This window comes from Chiloscyllium plagiosum, chromosome 7, assembly GCF_004010195.1.
Source record: "Chiloscyllium plagiosum isolate BGI_BamShark_2017 chromosome 7, ASM401019v2, whole genome shotgun sequence".
Taxonomy (NCBI): Eukaryota; Metazoa; Chordata; class Chondrichthyes; order Orectolobiformes; family Hemiscylliidae; genus Chiloscyllium; species Chiloscyllium plagiosum.
Genome location: NC_057716.1, coordinates 116465133 through 116477583, shown reverse-complemented (window position 1 = coordinate 116477583; position 12451 = coordinate 116465133). Strand labels below are relative to the sequence as shown.

General features: G+C 43.4%; 1 protein-coding gene across 1 annotated transcript in view; it reads right to left on the bottom strand.

The window, feature by feature from the left end:
- epsti1 (epithelial stromal interaction 1) overlaps positions 1–8341 on the bottom strand; it is a 98593-nt gene extending 90252 nt beyond the window's left edge. Inside the window, exons 1-2 of the mRNA XM_043694425.1 lie at positions 8253–8341; positions 6929–7021 (exon numbers count right to left, since the gene is read on the bottom strand). The gene's annotated coding sequence lies outside the window, so the exon portion shown is untranslated. The remainder of the gene's footprint in view (positions 1–6928; positions 7022–8252) is intronic.
- Positions 8342–12451: the final 4110 nt, after the last annotated feature.

Genomic DNA, 12451 nt, shown 5'->3' with positions numbered 1-12451 from the left:
ACATCAAAGATGTTCAAGGAAATATTCAAGGATAGTAGTTCTAAAACAATTCAAATCCACTGCATACCATCCAGAATTGCAGGAAGCATTGAATGGTGGCATCAAAATTTAAAGACCATGTTCAGGGCTTATAGTCAGGGTTCTCCAGAGGATTGGGATAAAGGAATTCCATTTGTACTCTGTGCAATTAAGTATGCACCGAATGAATCAAGTAAATTCAGTCTATTTGAATTACTTTTTGGGCATGAGGTGAGACTTAATTAAGAAGAAATTGGTGAGTCTGAGTTCAGAGACCAGATATTTGGATTATGTGTCAAATTTTAGGGAGCGATTAAATAGAATGGGTGAGTTGGTTAGACATTATTTGAAAGTAGCACAGCATGTAATGAAACAGGAAGCAGATAAGAAATCAAAAATGTTCAATTTTGTTAGTGGAGTTGAAGTGTTAGTGTTACTCCCGTGGTAGGTATGTCATTCCGTTCCCATCTCAGTCAAAGCAAAATGCTCAGAGACACAGTATGGTTCTATCTTCCTTTATTCTGTGCCCTGGAGAGAGAGAGAGAACGATCGCCCATGTGCACAAGGACGTGAGTTCTCGGTCTTCTCTCTAACAGCAGTTTCTTAATGAATGATACAGTCACTTACAAATAAGGCAACATACATATTGACTGGGTGACCATTACGATCAGCGAGTGTCAATAGTAAAGATTAAGCCATCTGGCGTTATACAAAGAATGTTCTTAACCGTGTTAACTGGCTTCACATAATGAATGCTTTTCACCTTGTTAACTGACTTTACATACTCAATGCTACTTCATCTTGTTAAATGGCTTTACATAATAAATACTTTTTCACCATGTTAAACCACTACTTGCCTCATTGTTTACTGCAAGTTCTTATCTGATCCAAGTCATGCAAGCTGAACCTTCTGGTTCACAAAACTCAAAACATAACTCTTTCCCTGCCTGCTCATACTGTATACACATTCTCAGGGGAACCTTTAAAGGTAAGGATTAGTGGATCTTACTAAATTGAAAAGAAATTAAAGAGGTGAATTGTTGAATAGGAATGCCAGAAAGAAATCTCAGTCTGTGACATTTGAATATGCTCAAAAGGTGTTTTGATAGGGAAGGAAAGCAAAAGTAGCATATTATACATAAAACATAGAACAGTACAGCACAGTGCAGGCCCTTCAGCCCAGGATGTTGTGCCAAGCATTTATCTTAATCTAAGATCAACCTAACCTACACACCTCTCAATTTACTGTCTTCTATGTGCTTTCCAGCAGTCGTTTACCACCGCTGGCAGTGCATTCCACACACCCACCACTGTCTGCATAAAGAACCTACCTCTGACATCTCCCTTACACTTTCCTCCAATCACCTTAAAATTATGACTCCTTGTGACAGCCATTTCTGTCCTGGGGAAAAAAATCTCTGGATCCCTACTCTATCTATGTCTCTTATTACCCTGTACACTCTATCAAGTCACCTGTCTTCCTCCTTCTCTCCAGTGTGAAAAGCCCTAGCTCAATCAACCTCTCTTCAATAAGATAAACCCTCCAATCCAGACAGCATCCTGGTAAAACTCCTTTCCATTCCCTCTGAAGTATCTACAACCAGAACTGAACACAATATTCCAGGTTTGATCTAACCTTGCAGCTCTTAAAACTCAATCCCCTGTTAATGAAAGCCAAAACACTATACGCCTTTTTCAACAACCTTATAAACTTGGGTGGCAACTTTGAGGGATCTATGTAGGTGGGCCCCACGATGCCTCTGTTTCTCCATACTGCCAAGAATCCTGTATTCATCATTCAAATAGTAATCTAATTATGCAGGATGTTACAGTACAGAGTGAAGAACCAAGTTCAGATGAGACTGATTTGACATTCATCAATTAAATTGGACAATGAGCAAGTTCTCAAAAATGGGATAAATTATTGAATTACCTTTTACAGGAAAATCAAAATGATCTGAAAGAGTTAATACAATCATATTGCGAGTTTTGTGGCAACAAGATGGCAAGTACTAACCTAATTATGCATGATGTTAGTACAGGAAATGCTATTCTAATTAAGCAACATCCTTATAAGCTTAACCCTCTAACATTGCCACAGGTTCAGAAAGAGATTGGGGTGGCACGGTGGCTCAGTGGTTCGCACTGCTGCCTCGAGTGACTGTCTGTGTGGAGTTTGCACATTCTCCCCATGTCTGCGTGGGTTTCCGCCGGGTGCTCCAGTTTCCTCTCACAGTCCAAAAGATGTGCAGATCAGGTGGATTGACCGTGCTAAATTGTCCATAGTGTTAGGTGCCTTAGTCAGAGGGAAATGGGTCTGGGTGGGTTACTCTTCAGAGGGTTGGTGTGGACTTGTTGGGCCGAAGGGCCTGTATCCATACTGTAGGGAATCTGATCTAATCTAAACAAAGACAATGTCATCGAACTGAGTTATAGTGAATGGAGCTCAGCCATAGTAATGGTCCCAAAATCTGATTCATATCCTACTCCACATTTGGAAGATTGTACTGAACACATGGGACAAGCAACTTATATTCTAAACTGGACTCACTCAGGATACTGGTAGGTATCCTTACACGAAAGAGCAAAGGCAATTTAGGCTTTCGTGACACCAAGTGGGCTGTACCTATTTAAAGTCATGCCATTTGACATGAAAAATGCACCAGCCACATTTCAAAGACTAATCAAAAGTCATTTTGGGATTATCCTATTGTGTGGTGTACATCAGCGATGTGTTGATTTTTAGTAACCTATGGAAGGAACATTTTGAGCATTTATCGGAATTGTTCCATCGACTTCATCAGGCGGGCTTGATGATAAACATAGCGAAAAATCAGTTTGCAAAAGCCCAAGTCATGTTTCTGGGCCATATAAACGGAGAGATTGAGTCCTACAGCATGGAGACATGCCCTTCGGCCCAAACTGGTCCAGGCCGACTACAATGTCCATCCACACTAACCCTATTTCCCTGTACTTGGCCCATGTTCTCCTATCCATGTATTTGTCTGAATGCATTTTAAATGTTGTTATTGTACCTGCCTCAACAACTTTCACTGGCAGCTCATTCTAAGTGCATACCACCTTGTGTAAAAAGATTGCTCCTTGGATTCCCTTTTATTCTTTTCCTGATAACCTTAAACTGATGCTGCCTAGTCCTCAATTCCTCAACTCTGGGAAAAAGACTGAGTACATTCACACTATCCATTCCTCTCAAGATCTTATACACTTCTTTAAGATGCCCCCTCAGCCTCTTACACTCTAAAGAAAAAGGTCCTAGCTTTTCCAACCTCTCCCTATAACTCAGATCATTGAGTCCTGGCAACTTCCTTGTAAATTCTTCTGCACTCTTTCCAGTTTAATAACATCCTTCTTATAGCAAGGTGACCAAAACGGAACACAAAACTCCAAGGACAGCCTCACTGACGTTCTGTACAACTGCAACATAACTTCCCAACTTCTATTATCAGTGCACTGACTGGTGAAGGCCAGTGTGTCAAAAGCCGCCTTCACTGCCATGTCAACCTGTGACTCCACTTTCAGAGAACCATGCACCTCAACTCCAAAGTCCCTCTGTTCCACTACACTCCTTACCATTCACCATGAAACTCCAACCTTGATTTGACTTTCCAAAATGTAAGACCTCACACTTGTCTCTATTAAACTCCATTTACCATTTCTTGGCCCGCTTCGCCAGCTGATCACTGTCCTGCTGCAATTTCTGAGAACCTTCCTCACTGTCCACGATATTGCTTATTTTAGTGTCATCTGCAAACTTACTAATCATGCCTCATACATTCTCATCCAAATCATTGATATAGACAAAAAACATTAATGGGATCAGGGGACCTTGGTTTGCATGTACACCAGTCTCTTAAGCTATCAGGACAGGTGGAATAAACTGGTTAAGAAGGATTATATATACACACTTGTCTTTATTAGCAAAGGCACAGAGTTCAAGAACAGGGAGGTTATGCTGGAAGTGTATAAGTTGTTTATTGGGCCACAACAAAGAGTATTCAGTGCAGTTTTGGAATCCATTTTATCGGAGGGAATGTGATGGCAGTAGAAAGGTTGCAGAGGAGTTTTACCAGGATGTTCCCTGGGCTGTAAAGTTTCATTTGAAAGACAGACTGGATAGACTGGAGTTACTTTCCTCAGAGCAGAGGAGATTGAGAGAGAATATAATTGAGATGTATAAAATTATAAGAGGCATGGATAAAGTCAACAGGAATAAATGTTTCCTCTTGATGGAGTAATCAATGACCGGGGGAATAGTTTTAAGGTAAGGAGTAACAGGTTTACAGGAAATGTGAGGACAACCCTTTTCAGCTTGAGTTGGCAGAAATCTGGAACTCACTACTTGCAAGGGTGGTTAGAAGCAGAAACCCTCAAAATTTAAGAAGCACTTAGATATGCACTTGCAATGCCAAGGCATACAAGACAAGGGCTAAGTGTTGGAAAATGAAATAATTAGATGGTCATTTTTGACCAGCGCAGGCACAAAGGGCCTTTCTCTGTGCTGGAGATTCCTATGTCTCAACAGGACTGATTTTGCCATTTTGTCAATGCCTACACTGATGTCAGGCGGTCTGTCCCGTTTAATTTCATTGTTCAGACTTTGCAGCGATTGTTACAACTTACTGACTTCCTCAGCCGTTTCAAAGGGCAGTTAAGAGTCAACCACATTGCAGTGGTCTAGCTTAGTTGTCTGGTCAGCACGTTTACATTGCAGAATAATGCCAACAGCATGGGATCAGCTTGCACAGTGGCATAAAGGTCTCTTCTTCTCAACTGCCTGAGGCATAGTAACCTTTAGATTAAATCAACTCTAATGACAGAGCAGTCTTATGGTCTGGTAGTAGGACTGTTGTGACTTTAGGAAAATGTTATTTCAATTTATAGAGTCATAGAATCATTGACCCTTTAGTTCAACTCATCAATTTAGTAAGTTTCCATTTCCTTAGATACATTTCCATGAGAATTCATTTGTATTTTGATACTGTGCCCCATCAGCAGCTGTTGGGAGAGTTTTATGTTCCATTTAAAAGAATGAATGAATGGTGAATGATTTATTTATTGTCTCTTGCACTTTATAGTGAGTAATACAGCAAAATACAGTGAAAAGGTTCACTATAAGCTAACGCCATTTTGAATAATTTCCTCCAAGACCTTCCATCCTTGTCCTTTCCGTCTTTCTTTCTCTCCGGCTTTCTCTCCTCACGTTCTGATGGCTACTTCCTCGTCTTCCCTCCAAGTATTCAGATTCCCTACTTCAAACTTTGCCCTCCTCCCCCAAGCTATCCTTTACCTTCTCTCAGTTGCATCTTCCAACTTGTCCTACTGGTACACATTAGTACCAACTACATTGCAAGATCTCAATATCCACCCTCCCTTGTTCTGGTCAGAATTGAAATGGATAGATAATAAAGAGCACCTTCATGTATGGTACAGCAGAGAGACCTTCATAATCCTAAGGCATTGGGCACAATTCTGAGGCAGCAGGAACTTATTCAGATCGCACGAGTTACACCTCAGCAGGAGTGGACCCAATGGTCCTGTTGAGAGGTTCACTGGTTTGGTCAAGAATGGATTACCTAAATTGGCTAAGTATTGGCACCAACATATAGAATGAAAAAGGTGAATAAAGTGTTCAAAATATTGGACAGAACTGGATAGAGGGACTGGTTATGTATTCGATAAAAGCATTTCTGGATTAGTGGTGCTGAAAGAGCACAGCAGTTCAGGCAGCATCCGAGGAGCAGTAAAATCGACGTTTCGGGCAAAAGCCCTTCATCAGGAAAAAAGGCAGAGAGCCTGAAGTGTGGAGAGATAAGCTAGAGGAGAGTGGGGGTGGGGAGAAAGTAGCACAGAGTACAATAGGTGAGTGGGGGAGGGGATGAAGGTGATAGGTCAGGGAGGAGGGTGGAGTGGATAGATGGAAAAGAAGATAGGCAGGTAGGACAAGTCATAGGGACAGTGTTGAGCTGGAGGTTTGCAACTAGGGTGAGGTGGGGGAAGGGGAAATGAGGAAACTGTTGAAGTCCACATTGATGCCCTGGGGTTGAAGTGTTCCGAGGCAAAAGATGAGGCGTTCTTCCTCCAGGCGTCTGGTGGTGAGGGAGCGGCGGTGAAGGAGGCCCAGGACCTCCATGTCCTCGGCAGAGTGGGAGGGGGAGTTGAAATGTTTGCCCACAACCACACCGTCCTGTGGGAGGGGATGGGTGGAAATCTTAGAGAAAATATTGAATCATCCTGAATACAAAAGTGGTGCATGAGAATTGGAGAATTGCAAATGTTCCACTTTTTTATTCAAAACGTGTGTGTCAGGATAAGCCAGATGTCAGTCACTTCAAACTTGATTGTGAGGGAACTTTGGGAAATGATGTGCAGAATCTTCCCAGCCACTGCACAATGTAGGCATTGAATTAGTTCCCCTCCAAGTCACACACCATGAAAACGTGGAACTGGATTTCTGTGCCTTCACTGCTGCTCTGTCAGATAGTACATGACAATCAGGAGCAGTCCTCAATCTCCTTCCAGAATCTTCCACCTGTATTTGGAATGACTGTCACAAACTGTTTGGGACATCTAGGGAACGGACCAGACGAGTAAAACGTAATTTAGTCCTGGGCTGTAGTGGCACTGTGTGTTCCTGCTTCTGGGTCACAAGGCCCATGTTTGAATGTCACCCGCAGAGGTCTGTTGTAGGATTTTCAAACAGGTTGATAAATCATGAATAAAACACCTTGGCAAGCCTCATTCTGGCCACTGGGTGACCAAATGGACAAGCCTATTCTACATGATCACTTTCTCCTCAATCTGCTCAGCCCCGAGCCTGTTCCCACTTCCTATGTAAAGTTCTTGCTTGAGATCAGAAGCTTTTTCCAGGAGAGAAATTCTATGAAAATACCTGTGTCCATTTCCGCTCTTGAAGATATCAAATTTTCTCTCCTGTTCAAATCTTTAGCTGTGGTGGTGTTATACCTTCCCAAATAATAATACTCTGGAACAAAAAAATTGGAGTGTTTTTGAATATATTAAATTGCCCATTAAACCTTCCTCTGTGTCAATACAACTGCTATTAGCTTGGGAATTGTGCATTTACAATTTGCCAGCATTTGGTCCATACCCTTGTAAACCTTTCCCAACCATGTCCTTGTCCAAATGTCTTTTAAATGTTGTAATTGTACCCACCTCTACATACACTACCCTGTATGAAAAAGTTGCCTCTTCGGTCCCTTTTAAACCTATGCCCGATAGGTTTGTAAACCCCTAACCTGGGGTAAAGACCTTTGCTATTAACCTTACCCATGCCCTTCATGATTTGATAAACCTCTTTCAGGTCACCCCTTACACCCCAGGAAAAAAACATCCCAGCCTATCCAGCCTGTCCTTATAACTCAAATATTCTCATCTCTGTAACATCCCAGTAAGTCTTTTTTGCACTCTTCCAAGTTAATAACATACTTCCTCTAGCAGGGCGACCTGAATTATAGGCAGTAGTCCACACATGGCTTTGCTCCTGACCAATTAAGGCAAGTGTTCCAAACACTTCCTTCAGCACTCAGTCTACCATTTTCAAGGTACTATGTACGTGCACCTCAAGGTCTCTGCTTGTCAGCAATCCCCAGGGCCCTACCATTTGCCGTGTAAGTCCTCTCCTTGTTCTTTTTTTTAAAAGTGTGAGGCAATACTACTATACTGCAACAGCACAACTTTAGCAGCTGCAAAGAAATGACAGACATTAAACTGCACATGAGGCATCTGATGGAGATTGGCTTCCCAGGTCTGATCTCAGTGGCTCCAACACCCTCTTCCCCCCCCCCCCCCCCCCACCCCCCCCCCCCCTCGCCCGCCTCCACTTCCTCTGGCAGCTCATTACAGATCTCAATAAAAATATTGAATCAAGATGAACCGACTTCACTTACTATTGTAGATTTATAGAACAAAATAGGAAGGTTACAATTTAAAAGTAGCTGCTTAATTGAGTCTTTGCTGGGAGCTCCACACTCTCTGATCTCTCTGTCTCCATTCTCCCTGGGTCACACACTGACTGATCTCAGTGATAACAGCTCCATGCTCCTCATGACGGGAGTTTCTGAATTTTTTCCCCCATGGGGAAACTGCAGTTGGACTTCCCGGAACAATCTGTGCTTGTAGTAACATTACAGTATGACTACATATCCTCACTATAACCTTCCACGAGCAGAAAGAACATCAATCCCATTTCTCACCGTCTTCACAAAACAACCAGCAACTTCCCTCCGACTGCAGGAAACACCAGCTTCCGGGTGCGCGAAATGGCTACATGGTTATGGGGCGGGGCTTCGAACACGGTCTGGCCGATTGGATGTCGCGGCTGTCAATCTCCCCGTTCTAGCCAATGGGAGGCAGGAGAGAACGTCTCCTGGGGTTCTTATGATCCGATTGGTCAGCTTTGTAGGAATGGGGCGGGGATTGGTTTGAGGTTGGAATAAGGGAAGTGGGGTGTGTTCATAGAAAAGGTTCCGCAGAAGGGTCACTGCATGGGCATGATGATACTTTCCAGCAATTTCTTACTTCTGATTTCCAAGGTCCACAGTTCCTTTCGTTGAGAATTCAGTGGAGTCCAGAGAATGGGGGCGGGACCTAGAGAGAGGGAGAGAGAAGGACAAAGAGATTGACTTCGTAGTTAGAAAGTGGGAGATGGAGTCATGGAATTTCTTTTTACAGCACAGAAAAGTGACCATTGCCCAATCACATTTGTGCCAGTTATCTAATATCCGTCTATTCTTTAATCCCATTTTCCAGTACTTGACCTGTAGCTTTCTATGTTTAATCACTAAATGTTTTTCAAATGGTTTTGATGGTTCCCGCCTTAAGACCACCCTGCATTTTTTTGCCAGCTCTCAGAGTGAACACAATCTCTGACAATCCTGTTTTTTTTTCTTCCCAACACTGCCACCTGACAGCGATTGTGCTTATTTTTCCCCGGCACCCATTACGTGTATGTGCCGGTGTTGGTCACAGTGAAAACAACAGGTCTGTACTTTATTTATATTCCACCACCAGGAAGAAAGGAAGCACCTGAGTGGCCAGTCACAAGCAGTGCCCTTCTCAAAGGGCAATGCAGCATGATCAAACAGTGAAGGGGAGGGCACAGAATCTCCACGTTGAATTACCAAGATAGAACATTGACTGATCAGGCCACAGCCGGTGGGAGGGCTTCACCCCCTAACATTAAAGGTCAACATTACATTTGAGTACTTAATTACTTAATGCACATGTATGCTACATTTTCTGTGATTCATGTACAACAGCAGCCAGATCCCTCTCCTGCTGAATTCTGCAGTCTGTCTCCTTCCACACAATGTTCTGCTTTCTATTATTCCTGTCAATAAGATACCACTATGCTGTGGCCACATTATACTTTTTCTTCCCATTTGCTCAACCGAATCCAGTAGTTTAATGCAATTTGTAAATATTTGAGATCACAGCATTGATCCCTGTGGCATTCCACTAGTTACCAGTTTGAAATGGAACTATTTATTCTGAGTCTCTGCTTCCTGTTAGTCAGGCTTTCATCTTCTATCCTGCTTCTATATCATCACTGGCATTATAAGGAGGATGTGATTGCACTGGAGGGGCTGTAGAGGAGATTCGCCAGGATGGTCCTGGGATGGAGTATTTCAGCGATGAAGAGAGATTGGATAAGCTCAGCTTGTTTTCTTCAGAGCAGAGAGGGGCATTTTCGAAGAGGTATAAAAGATTTTGAAGGGCATAGATAGCAGCTGTTCCCTTCAGTTGAAGGGTCAATAACAAGGAGATATGATTTTAAAGTGAAAGGCAGGAGGTTTAAGAGGGGATTTGCTGAAAACATTTTCATCCAAAGGAAGTTGGGGCTCTGGAACTCACTGTCGGGGGAGGGTACTTGAAGTGGAAAACCTCAAAATGTTTTTTAAAGCACTTTGATGAGCATTCGAAACATCATAATATTCAAAACTGTGGGCTTAGTGCTGTAATGTGGGATTGGTGTAAGTAATACTGTATTTTTGTAAAGTACAGACTTGATGGTCCGAAGGGCCTCTTCAGTACAGCATGATTCTATCATTAACATTATAGTTAATCTTTTCAAATTATTGGTTTAGACCTGACAAACGCGCTGCATCTAATTGCAAGTATCACGCTTCAGGAACTAGAAAGGATGCAGAGCCGAATTACCAAAACAATGTTATACATTAATGACCTGGATGAAGGGATTGAGGGCACTGTTGCTAGTTTGCAGATGAAATAAAAATAAGTGATTGAGAACTTTGAATCTGTACTGATTGGAATTTAGAAGGATGAGAGAAGATTTCATTGAAACTTACAGAATACTGAGAGACCTAGACAGAGTAGATGTGAAGCAGACCTTTCCACTGGTGACTAGGATCTGGGGGACCAGCCTCAGAGTGAAGGGAACAATTCTTTAGAAATGAAATAATGAGGAATTTCTTCAACTAGAGGGTGGTAAATCTGAGGAACTCATTGCCGCAGAGGGCTGTGGAGACCAAGTCATTAAGGGTATGTAATACTCAGATAGGTAAGATCTTTACTGGTAAGGGGATTAAAGGATTATGGAGAGAAGGCAGGAGAATGGGGTTAAGAGACATATCAGCCATGACTGAATGGCAGAGCAGACTCAGTGGGCTGCTCCTATATGTTATGGTCTGTCCACAACCCACAAACAACAAAAAATACTTCACTGATATGAAGAGTCTACAGAAGTTGATTCGTTCACCTAAACAATGAAATGGTGATTGGACAAAGGAGTTGAAAGTGAAATCAATTTTCATAATAAGGAACAATATGCTTCCACTGGTAAACAAAAATACTGGAAATATCGAAAACCAGAATTATGATCCTCTAATTGATAAAGGAGTTCAAAGTGAAATACATTTGCATAATGAAAAACAAAGTGTTTACATTGCCAGGAAAGAATGAGAAAAATCAGAAAATGGAATTGCGATATTTGATAGTAGTAAAGATTCTTATAAGGAGATGTGTTTTGTTTTCGAACAGCTAATTGTTATGAGCTGGATAGATCTATCTGAAAGGGAAAGGTTGATGATTCCATGCACCAAGATGTTCCGCGCTTATGTTCTGATGAGGGGTCTGATGGTTATTGATTATTTAAAACATTGGGAATGGCCACACTGATTCCCTCCCATTCGGAGTACACTTCAGCAGTCTGGGACATTCAGCCTTGGTCATTCGGGTGACCATCCTCCAAGGCAGACTTTGGGGCAGGAACAACGCAAAGTGACCAAGCAGAGGCTGATGGTTAAGTTCGGTACCCATGGGGCTGGCCTCAACTGGGACCTTGATGTCACACTACAGGTGACCCCACTGCACTTTACACTCTCTCTCTCTCTCTCACACACACACACTCCAACAGACTCACACACTCATGCAGACCCTCTCTCATACACAAGCTCTCTCTCATAAGCTCACACATACATCCCCCACAGTCGCACTCACGCATGCACCCTCTCACAGTCTTATACACCACTACACTCAGACACATACACCCACACACACTATCTCACAAAACCCCACTGGTCCTCACCTACCACCCCACCAACCTCCATGTACAACGGATCATCCGCCATCATTTCCGCCACATCGAAACGGACCCCACCACCAGGGATATATTTCCCTCCCCTCCCTTATCAGCGTTCCGAAAAGACCACTCCCTCCGTGACTCCCTCGTCAGGTCCACACCCCCCACCAACCCAACCTCCACTCCCGGCACCTTCCCCTGCAACTGCAAGAAATGCAAAACTTGCACTCACACCTCCCCCCTTACTTCCCTCCAAGGCCCCAAGGGATACTTCCATATCTGCCACAAATTCACCTGCACCTCCACACACATCATCTATTGCATCCGCTGGACCCGATGTGACCTCCTCTTTATTGGGGAGACAGGCCGCCTACTTGCGGAACGGTTCAGAGAACACATCTGGGACACCCGGACCAACCAAACCAACCACCCCGTGGCTCAACACTTCAACTCCCCCTCCCACTCCACCAAGGACATGCAGGTCCTTGGACTCCTCCATCGCCAGACCATAGCAACACGACGGTTGGAGGAAGAGTGCCTCATCTTCCGCCTAGGAACCCTCCAACGACAAGGGATGAACTCAGATTTCTCCAGTTTCCTCATTTCCCCTCTCCCCACCTTGTCTCAGTCAAATCCCTCGAACTCAGCACCGCCTTCCTAACCTGCAATCTTCTTCCTGACCTCTCCGCACTCACCCCCACTCCGACCTATCGCCCTCACCTTGCTCTCCTTCCATCTATCGCATTTCCAACACCCCTCCCCCAAGTCGCTCCTCCCTACCTTTCATCTTAGCCTGCTTGGCACACATTCCTCATTCCTGAAGAAGGGCTTATGCCCGAAACGTCGATTCTC